We start from the raw sequence: 10,458 nt of genomic DNA, 5'->3' as shown, positions 1-10,458 counted from the left end.
AGCATCTCTTAATAATCTGGATGCCCAACAGTGTGTCTGCGTTTGTGTGTCTATGTGGGTGAGTGTGGTGACAGCGATAACCTTTCAGGAATATGAGTGCTAATTGAACAGGTCTGGTATCAATGGGTTATAAGGTGTAATTGGTGTCTATTCTGAGATCCAATTTCAACTGTGTGTGTATGTGTGTGTGTGTGTGTGTGTGTGTGTGTATTCTATAGATATGGATCAACTAATCTATGCCTTGATGCTCTCATGATCCAACCCCGTATCTTGCTCTATGGAGTCTATATGGTTTATAAAACAGACAGGATGATTGAATAAAAACACAGTTTACGTTAGTACACAGGTATTCACCATATTCAGGAAGCTATATAAAAGTTATACAATCTTTTCTCTCACGTCTTCCCTTCATTTGTTCATGTCCTTTCTCTCTCAGGTCTCTATCCCTCTCACTCTCCATCTTTATCTCTCTCTGGAATCTAGTCCGTGCTGAGACTGTGTCAGAGCTGTTTTTCCGACAGGATCCATCTGTACTGTCCTATCAATCACACAATCACACAACGTTATGGGTGACAACTGCACCTGCACCTGTGTTTGCATGCGTGCCTATACGTGCGTGTTCGTGTATGTGTATGTGTGTCTGACAGCGTGTGTGATGACAGGGGGTGCGGGTGAGTTTGACACTTGGTTTCATCATTATCTCATCCAAATCATGGTTTCTACTGTCTGCGTTTATCACCCCCCCTTCACACACAAATACACGCACACACACGGTCCTGTCAGCGGTATCGATCACATCTCGAGGCTACTGGTGGATGAACCTGTCATGGCCAACAAGGGGCGGACGGCAGGATAATGAAGTCTTTCTACTCTGTCTGATGGCTCCTGACATCTCTGTGTGTGTGTGTGTGAGTGTGAGAGAGAGAGAGAGTTTTGCAGCTCTATGGGGTTCTAAGAGCTGCCCACGGGCATCCTCAGTGCTGCCTGACTAAATTGGAAGGAAGGAGGCCCCCTGATGGGGAGACGTGATCCGTCATGTCATATAAACGAGCCGCAGACAGTGGGGAGAGCTAGGGGTGCTAATAAAGACCTCTTAATCTGTTATACACACACACACAGGGCTAATTAGCAGTCTATTTCATATGTCTCATCGGTCAGTCCAGATAAAATCTATTTCAACACCTCTCTCTTGTCAATAGATATTATGCCCAGTCTGCAATTTACTTGATATCTCCATTCTGAGAATATATATGGCTATCCTCTTTCCACAGGTATGTAGCCTATACTGAACATCAACCATTCCCTTCCTCTCTCTGCAGAAGTGTAAGACAGTGTTCACACTTTGCCTATTCTATACATATTCTATGCTTTATTTCCTGGACACACAGTCAGCCATAAGCTTTGGAACATTCACAAGAAACCTAAACGTCTTCTCCATCCCCTCTCTCTATACTCCCCCTTTCCTTCCCTTCATCTCTAGCTGATGCTCACACACACATCGGTATGATTTCTCTCTCGCTAGGCCTGTCCAGGATTTCACACTTGATGAGCAGCAGGAAGAAATTAACAAATGAAATGTGTTCTAGGAACGTTCTTGTAACATCAGATGAATATTTTATACAAACATTCTATAATATATTTTTTGTGTTATGCAAATATTTGCCACGAACTAACAAATGTTCTGAGAACCTTCGCAGAAAAGATTTTGGTTTGCTGGGCACTCTCTGTCCATATGTCTTTCACCCTCTTCATCAGAGGGTTTCTGAAGCAAAGAAAATACATTATAGAAAACTGGTGTTGCTGGGGTGGCACATTTCATACACTGCAAAATGTCAGAGTGGCAAAATGACCATAGTGTTGTCTGTATGTGAGCCTGTGTGTGTGTGTGTGTGTGTGTATGTGTAGGGGCCTATCAGTCTGCTTCTCGGGACAGAAACTGTCATGACACCCGTTTATCACAGACCCCATAGGGGAGCGCCTTTCCTCCACAAGGGCACTGCTACCAGAGCTCAGCCACTCACCGCAACAAGATCTCACGGTTTCACCAATTTGACTTTAGATTATGACTTTTGTCCATGTTTCTCCAAATGTCAAATTTCGAAGTTCATCCAAACATCACATTTCTAGGTGTTTTGGACACCCTGGGTTGCTCCTCCTGCTGCGGCTGCATCCCTGGGTTGCTCTGCTGCTGTTGCCGGCACCTCGTGGCTGGTTACATTTAGGCTTTAATTAGTTATTAGTTAACTTAAGGTTTGGGATAGGGTTAAAAACAACAACTCCACAGTGACATTTAGCCATTCAGAATGGTTAAGGGTTAAGGTTTAGGATACGGTAAAAAATAAGACTGGGATTGAACAATTGACCCTCGGAGCAGGCCCTTGCGGCTTACGCCCATCCGCCATCCCCGTGCACATGCCCTAGCTGGTTTTCAAGGCATCTCCCGACGTCCTGTGTACCTGGACAGATGCAGGATTTTGAAGCGGATCTAGACTGATCTGGCTGCTTACCACTACTGCCAACACACACCACGTGCACACACACACACACACACACACACACATTCCCATACTATACATTTTCTGCCCAGTCTTCTTTTTCTGTCCCTCCATCCCGGCAGTTTGCCTTTAATATTTATATGACTCTTTTCCACACACACACGCACTGTGAGAGGCCTCACAATAAAACGTGTCACTACAGGGATGTGCACACAGTCACACATACACAGAAAATTTAAGGAATACCAACATAAATCCTCACATCGGTCAAATCTATCACTGCAAATGATCCAGTACATTTTGATTATACCTCCAATTTTTATATTACCCAGTCTTTTCTAAAGTCTTGAGTGCAGAGAAGTGTGGTAGAGAGGCCTCTGCTAACCATTGCTATGGTCCTGACTGAGAGCCTTCTAAAACTGAATAGCTTTTAAGGGCAAAAGATTCTAAGTAACATAGTTGAAAAAGTCCCCATCAAAATCCCTCAGTTTAAGCTAGAGATATGTTTGCATGGGCTGCGTCTGAATCCACCACATCTGCCTATGTCGGCCTTCCGCATCTGCGGTGGAAGGTGGTCGAGCTACAGCGATGTTTGTCAGACCATGAGACATCCTGAAAATCTGTCTTTTCACAAAATTGTCTGTAATGTCAGAACGGTTTGGCTAATATGACCACAAGATGAATCTCACGAATATGATGGTGTTCTTTCATTTTGATGTACGAGCCCTGTCTGAAGGTAACCCAATACTAGTTTAAACTAATGAATGGAAGAATGGAGGAATTGATCAAAACAAACAAACTGAAATATCACATTTACATAGTGGCAAAAAAAAGTATGTGAACCCTTTGGAAATACCTGGAGTTCTGCATAAATTGGTCATACAATTTGATCTGATCTTCATCTAGGTCACAACAGACAAACACAGTCTGCTTAAACTAATAACACACAAAAAATGAAATGTTTTCATGTCTTTATTGAACACACCGTGTAAACATTCACAGTGAAGGGTGGATAAAGTATGTGAACCCTTGGATTTTATAACTGGTTGACCCTCTTTTTGGCAGCTAACCTCAACCAAACGTTTTCTGTAGTTGCGAATCAGACCTGCACAACGGTCAAGGGGAATTTTGGACCATTCCTCTTTACAAAACTATTTCAGTTCAGCAATATTCTTGGGATGTCTGGTGTGAACCGCTTGCTTGAGGTCATGCCACAGCAGCTCAATCAGGTTGAGGTCAGGACTCTGACTGGGCCACTCCAGAAGGTGTATTTTCTTCTGTTGAAACCATTCTGTTGTTGATTTACTTATTCTGTGTTATGGGTCATTGTCCTGTTGCATCACCCAACTTCTGTTGAGCTTCAATTGGTGGACAGATAGCCTAACATTATCCTGCAAAAGGTCTTGATCAACTGGAAATGTATTTTTCCATCAATGATAGGCCCTCAATATCCAGGCCCTGAGGCAGCAAAGCAGCCCCAAACCATTATGTTCCCTCCACCATACTTTACAGCTGGGATAAGGTTTTGATGTTGGTGTGTTGTGCCTTTTTTTCTCCACACATAGTGTTGTGTGTTCCTTCCAAACAACTCAACTGTATTTTCATCTGTCCACAGAATATTTTGCCAGTAGCGCTGTGGAACATCCCGGTACACTTTTGCAAACTTCAGACGTGCAGCAATGTTTTTAACTCCTCCACTTCTATTCATAATATCATTAATAAAAAATATATATATATTTTTTAAATTCCACAAAGAATGTTTTTTTAATAATCAATATATTTGAGTTCTAACTATAATTTTTTTTCGATCTTTTCTGGAGGATAAAACTGAAATTTTAACCAACTTGTATGGCTTGTTTAAGAAAGGGCAATACTTTAAACAAAATTTCATTTTCATTTAGTCGGGGAATGAGGAGTTGTAATCTGTATGAAGGCAAAAAAGCAATTTTTGAACAAAGGCTTTTCTTAATAATCTACAGGAGAACCATTTTGGGTTTAAGTATAACTTATGTATGAGTGAAGCTTTAAGTGAGAGGTTTAAAGCTTTTATATTTAATCATTTTAGCCCCCCAAACTCATATTCATTATATAAATAGGCATGTTTAATTTTGTCTGGCTTAGCATTCCAAATAAAATGAAATATTTTTTGCTCATATGATAAAAAAAAAGATTCATCTCGAGTAGGTAATGTCATTTGTAAGTAAGTCAACTGTGAACAGACCAAAGAGTTCATCAATGTCATTTTGTCCATAAATAGACAGGTATTTACCTCTCTATGGTTGCAACATCTTATCTATTTTGCTAACTTTCTATTGAAATGAATTGTGGTAAGTTCATTTATATTTTTTAAGATGTAAATACCAAGTATGTCTACTTCAACATCCGCCCATTTTATTGGTAAACTACAAGGTAGTGTAAACACTGTATTTTTTAATGATCCAATTTGTAATATGGTACACTTGTCCTAATTAGGTTTTAATCCAGAGAGGCTAGAAAAGTGATCAAGATCTTCAATGAGACTGTGCAGGGATCCAGATTGCGTACTTAAGAAAAAACTAGAGTCATCAGCATACATTAACTGTCACGATCGTTAAAGGGAGAGAGATTGGACCAAGGCGCAGCGCGTGAAAAATACATCTTCTCTTTATTTTAAGAAGAAAAAACGAAACAAAACAACAAACAGACGACCATGAAGCTATAAATACAAATAGTGCTGACACAACCACTACACATAGACACAGACAATTACCCACAAAAAAGCTAAAGCCTATGGTTGCCTTAAATATGGCTCCCAATCAGAGACAACCATAACCAGCTGTCTCTAATTGAGACCCAATTCAGGCAACCATAGACTTTCCTAGACACCTACACTGAACACTAAACCATCCACTCTACTAAACCCCCTAAACCATACAACACCCTAGACCAGGGGTGTCAAACTCATTCCACGGAGGGCCTAGTGTCTGCAGGTTTTTGGTTTTTCCTTTCAATAAAGCCCTAGACAACCAGGTGTGGGGAGTTCCTAACTAATTAGTGATGTTAATTCATCAATCAAGTACAAGGGAGGAGCGAAAACCCGCAGACACTCGGCCCCCCGTGGAATGAGTTTGACACCTGTGCCCTAGACAATACAAAAACACACAAACTTCCCCATGTCACACCCTGACCTAACTAAAATAATAATGAAAACAAAGATAACTAAGGCCAGGGTGTGACATTAACACTTTTGTTTTTATCCCCTGGATTTCTAACCATTTGATGTTCTTGTTGGATCTAATTTTAATAGCTAGCATTTCAATGGCCATAATAAATGGGTATTGGTACAATGGACAGCCTTGTTTTACTCCTCTTAAAAGCTCAATACTTTCTGAGAACTAACAATTGTTTACTATTTTACATCTGGGGTTGCTGAGATTCACCAAAATTAAAGTATTCCAGGCATTTATATATAAATTCTAATCGTACATTATCAAACGCCTTTTCAAAATCTGTTATGAAGGTTTTTTACATGGACAATATATTGGAGATAATATATGACAATAACTTGAAACAATTGAACATTATGAAACATTGACGATACCAGACCTGGTATCTTCAATGTTTCATAATGTTCAATTGTTTCAAGTAACTGTCGTATATTATGTCCAATATATCGTCCATGTAAGAAACCTGTCTGATCAGGATGAACAATATCTGGTGTAACCTTTTATATTCTATGTGTTATGCATTTTGCCAGGATTTTTGCATCACAACATTTAAGTGTTAGAGGCCTCCAGTTTTTTAAATGGACTGGATCTACTTACCACCTGGGTCCTGTTTTAGTAGTAATGAAATCAGACCTTCCTGTTGGGTACCTGAAAGTCTACCATTTGTGTAAGAGTAATTAAAACATGCTAATAATGGATCTTTGAGTACATCAAAAAAGGTCTGATATACCTCTATTGGTATACCGTCAACCCCTGGAGTTTTTCCAGACTGAAAATATGGTATTGCCTCAAAATGTCCCTCTTCTGTAAGTTGGCCTTCACACCGGTCTTTGTCAATTTGTTAATTCTACATTATTATTTTGATTATTAGGAAAGAAATCCTTATAGTTAACATCATTCAGTGGAAATGGAGGGGAGTGAAAGAAAACATATGCTTAAAATATTTTGCTTCCTCTTTCAAAATATAATTTGGTGAATTATGGATGACTCCATCATTTGTAACGAGTTTCTGTCAATTATTTTTGGAAGAATTTCTGTGTTGAAAATTCAAGAAACATTTTGTGCATTTTTCCCCATTTTCCATCCAATTCGCTTTATTTTTGTAATACAATACACTTAATCGTTCTTGAATAAGTACCTCCATTTCTTTTTATTTTTCCTCTAACCTATTTTGTGCCTCTATATAGTACAGTTTCCATTACCATCTACCTGCGCTGTTACTTCCTCTATTTCCTTTATTAGTCTAATCTCTTTTGACCTAAACTGATTTTGTTTTAATGATGAGTATTGTATTGAATGGACTCTAAAAGTAAATTTGAAAGTGTCCCATACAATAAGGGGATCTGCTGTACCTATGTTGAAAAAAAAAAGTAAATTATGAATTATTTTGTCTTAGTTAAGAACAAATTGTCATCCAATAGGCTTTGATTAAATTTCCAATATCCCCGTCCACATGGAAATTCTGTAAGAGTTATATGGAGGCCAATTAGATGGTGGTCCGATTGCATTCTGTTTCCTATTAATACTTATACAACTTTTGATGCCAGCAAGAATGAGACTAGGAAGTAATCAAGACGGCTAGCTTGTCACGAATCCCGCTTCCTGAGTCTGTTTTTGCCTGTGTTCTGTCCTGGAGTGTTTTTCCGGTGTCCTGGAACGCACCCTGTCTGGTTGCCGGGCGACGTAGCTAGTTGGGAGATCTCTGATTACCCGCACCTGTATCCCATCAGCTATCTGCACACCTGGTCCTGATCATCACCCCTCCACTTCATAAGCTCTGACCTAACATCCATTCCCTGCCGGATCGTTAGCCATGAACAGTATGTTGTGCCAGCGTATCAGCCTCCAGTTTGATAGAGTTTGTTTTGTTGTTTTGTACGTCTTGCTTGCCTTGAACTTACCTCCGTTTGTTCTGTCTACAGTCATTCACCCGGAACACTCACCCCATCCCTGCCTGGTCGTCGGTGGCTTCTGTTACTCCCTTGGATCTGCCTATTCACTCCCATCAACCCACCTCCGCTGCCCGCTCCGCCACCTGGATCTTTCTACCTCTACGTTTAAACTTGTAAATAAATACTCACCTTCGTCCTACTCTCCTTGTCCTGGTCTGCTTCTGGGTTCTACTTTAGAAAACCGTGACATAGCTTGATTAAGCCTCCTCTGTAACGACTGTCTAGTTCTTCCTCCTCCTCGGACGAGGAGAGGAGAGAAGGATCGGAGGACCAAAATGCAGCGTGTTGTGAAAACATGATGAATATTTATTAAAGCAAAGACGAACACGAAAAAACACTTCGAAAATTACAAAACAACAAAACGACGTAGACAGACCTGAACATGTGAACTTACAAAACTACACGAAGAACTCACGAACAGGAACAGACTACATCAAACGAACGAAACAGTCCCGTGTGGTGCGCAGACACAGACACGGAAGACAATCACCCACAAACAAACAGTGTGAACAGCCAACCTATATATGGTTCTCAATCAGAGGAAAACGTAAAACACCTGTCCCTGATTGAGAACCATATAAGGCTAATTACAAACGACCTAAACATAGAAACACAAAACATAGAATGCCCACCCCAACTCACGCCCTGACCAACTAAACACATACAAAAATAACATAAAACAGGTCAGGAACGTGACAGAACCCCCCCCTCAAGGTGCGAACTCCGGACGCACCACCAAAAGTCTAGGGGAGGGTCTGGGTGGGCATCTGTCCACGGTGGCGGCTCAGGCTCTGGGCGTGGTTCCCATCCCACCATAATAAATCCCCGCTTCCTTATCCCCCTCACAATGACCACCCTCCAAATAACCCCACCTAAATTAAGGGGCATCACCAGGATAAGGAGCAGCACCGGAATGAGGAGCAGCACCGGAATGAGGGGCAACACCGGAATGAGGGGCAACACCGGAATGAGGGGCAACACCAGAATGACTGGCGGATCCTGGCTGGCTGGCTCTGGCAGATCCTGGCTGGCTGGCTCTGGCGGATCCTGGCTGGCTGGCTCTGGCGGATCCTGGCTGGCTGGCTCTGGCGGATCCTGGCTGGCTGGCTCTGGCGGATCCTGGCTGGATGATGGCTTAATGCTGGATGACGGCTCTGGCTGGTCATGGCTGGATGACGGCTCTGGCTGGTCATGGCTGGATGACGGCTCTGGCTGGTCATGGCTGGATGACGGCTCTGGCTGGTCATGGCTCGCTGATGGCTCTGGCTGGTCATGGCTCGCTGACGGCTCTGGCTGGTCATGGCTCGCTGACGGCTCTGGCTGATCCTGTCTGGCGGAAGGCTCTGGCTGATCCTGTCTGGCGGAAGGCTCTGGCTGATCCTGTCTGGCGGAAGGCTCTGGCGGCTCCTGTCTGGCGGAAGGCTCTGGCGGCTCCTGTCGGGCGGACGGCTCTAGCGGCTCCTGTCTGGCGGACGGCTCTAGCGGCTCCTGTCTGGCGGACGGCTCTGTAGGCTCATGGCAGACGGGCGGCTTTGCAGGCTCATGGCAGACGGGCGGCTTTGAAGGCTCAGTACCGACGGGCGGCTTTGAAGGCTCAATACAGACGGGCAGTTCATGCGGCGCTTGGCAGACGGACAGTTCAGACGGCGTTGGGCAGACGGACAGTTCAGGCGCCGCTGGGCAGACGGGCAGTTCAGGCGCCGCTGGGCAGACGGCAGACTCTGGCCGGCTGAGACGCACTGTAGGCCTGGTGCGTGGTACCGGAACTGGAGGTACCGGGCTAAAGACACGCACCTTCAGGCTAGTGCGGGGAACAACAACAGGGCACACTGGACTCTCAAGGCGTACTATAGGCCTGGTGCGTGGTACCGGCACTGGTGGTACCGGGCTGAGGGCACGCACATCAGGGCGAGTACGGGGAGAAGGAACAGTGCGTACAGGGCTCTGGAGACGCCCTGAAAGCCTGGTGCGTGGTGCCGGAACTGGAGGTACCGGGCTAAGGACACGCACCTTCAGGCTAGTGCGGGGAACAACAACAGGGCACACTGGACTCTCGATGCGCACTATAGGCCTGGTGCGTGGTACCGGAACTGGAGGTACCGGGCTGAGGGCACGCACCTCAGGGTGAGTGCGGGGAGAAGGAACAGTGCGCACAGGGCTCTGGAGACGCACAGGAGGCTTGGTGCGTGGCGCCGGGACTGGAGGCACTGGGCTGGAGACACGCACCATAGGGCTAGTGCGTGGAGGAGGAACAGGGCTCTGGATACGCACTGGAAGCCTGGTGCGTGGTGTAGGCACTGGTGGTACTGGGCTGGAGCGGGGAGGTGGCGCCGGAAATACCGGACCGTGCAGGCGTACTGGCTCCCTTGAGCACTGAGCCTGCCCAACCTTACCTGGTTGTATGCTCCCCGTCGCCTGACCAGTGCGGGGAGGTGGAATAACCCGCACCGGGCTATGTAGGCGAACCGGGGACACCATGCGTAAGGCTGGTGCCATGTAAGCCGGCCCGAGGAGACGCACTGGTGGCCAGATGTGTAGAGCCGGCTTCATGACATCCGGCTCAACGCTCAATCTAGCCCGGCCGATACGTGGAGCTGGAATGTACCGAACCGGGCTATGCACACGTACAGGAGACACCATGCGCTCTACTGCGTAACACGGTGTCTGCCCGTACTCTCGCTCTCCACGGTAAGTACAGGGAGTGGGCGCAGGTCTCCTACCTGACTTCGCCACTCTCCCTTTAAGCCCCCCCCCAAGAAATTTTTGGGTAGTACTCACGGGCTTCCAGCCTTGCTTCCGTGCTGC

The sequence above is a fragment of the Salvelinus namaycush genome, chromosome 20 (genome assembly GCF_016432855.1).
Source record: "Salvelinus namaycush isolate Seneca chromosome 20, SaNama_1.0, whole genome shotgun sequence".
Lineage (NCBI taxonomy): Eukaryota > Metazoa > Chordata > Actinopteri > Salmoniformes > Salmonidae > Salvelinus > Salvelinus namaycush.
Note: the sequence above shows the minus strand (reverse complement) of the source record.